This window comes from Entamoeba invadens (assembly GCF_000330505.1).
Source record: "Entamoeba invadens IP1 unplaced genomic scaffold scaff_1105074724689, whole genome shotgun sequence".
In the NCBI taxonomy this organism is placed as follows: domain Eukaryota; phylum Evosea; order Mastigamoebida; family Endamoebidae; genus Entamoeba; species Entamoeba invadens.
The window spans coordinates 14,188-15,253 of record NW_004443696.1 but is presented as its reverse complement, the minus strand read 5'-3'; positions in this window follow the sequence as shown (position 1 = coordinate 15,253).

The following is a 1,066-nucleotide window of genomic DNA, read 5'->3' as shown; positions in this document are numbered from 1 at the left end:
ATTGGTTTGGAACAGACATTGGTGTGCTTTTTTCGGTTTCGATTGGTAACCACTGTGTTGATTCAATTTTAATGTATAATTCGATTACTGTTCTTTCGTTTACATCTGTCGCTCTACACAATTCAATTTTGTTTTCAGGAGCTCTGAGTTTTTCCAAAACTTCTAATGGTGGAGTTGAGATAAGAGTTTTAAGAAAAACACTTGCGCTTTCAATGTTGACATAAACTCTTTTTCTTCCGTTGTTGATGATACATTTATATCCAGCACGCAAAAATGACGCCTCTATTGTTTCTGGAACTGCTTTTTTATAGATGGTTTTTATTACTTTGTTTATATGACAAGTAATTAGTGTTCCCCATTTGGCTCTTGAATCCTTTATTGCTCGTTTTGTTATCGGATCTTCCAATGAATTTATCCACTTTATTAATGATTTTTCTAATTTGGATTGGTCTAATATTGGTTGTTCGTCGCTTGTTCTTTGTTGTAAATCATTTGAAATTTTATCTGAACACTGGGTTTTTAAATTGATTTGTTGAGTGGTTTGACAAGTGAACAGTGGTGTAGTCGTGTTTGAGCATTTTTTAACAACACCAAATAAACACAAATCAAGTGGTTGTGATAAATGACTACTATGAGGTACTATAAAATGCAATATTATGTTGTGCGATGCAAACAATGATTTTAATCTTTCATCAATATGTGCCGAACAATTATCTAATATAATAACCGCTTTCACGTCACTGTTTAAACCAACTTCGGATCTTCTTTTTACAATGTAACCCAAAACGCGTTCAATCATCCAAGTTTGAAAAATATATTTGTTAATAAAACCACTCGGATTTGAATAAACTGTCAAATCTGTGAAACTCAATGATACTGAATTGCTAAAATGTTTGTTAGGAATCACCATACCAGGAGTGACAAATTTACCGTCAGCTGATATGCAAGCTATTACAGTTGATCTTTTGCAATTTCTTGATATTCCAACTTTATGTACAACTTTGGTTTTGTCGGTAAACACTCTAACTTTTTTACTGTCGGAGTATTCATTGAAACCTATTTCGTC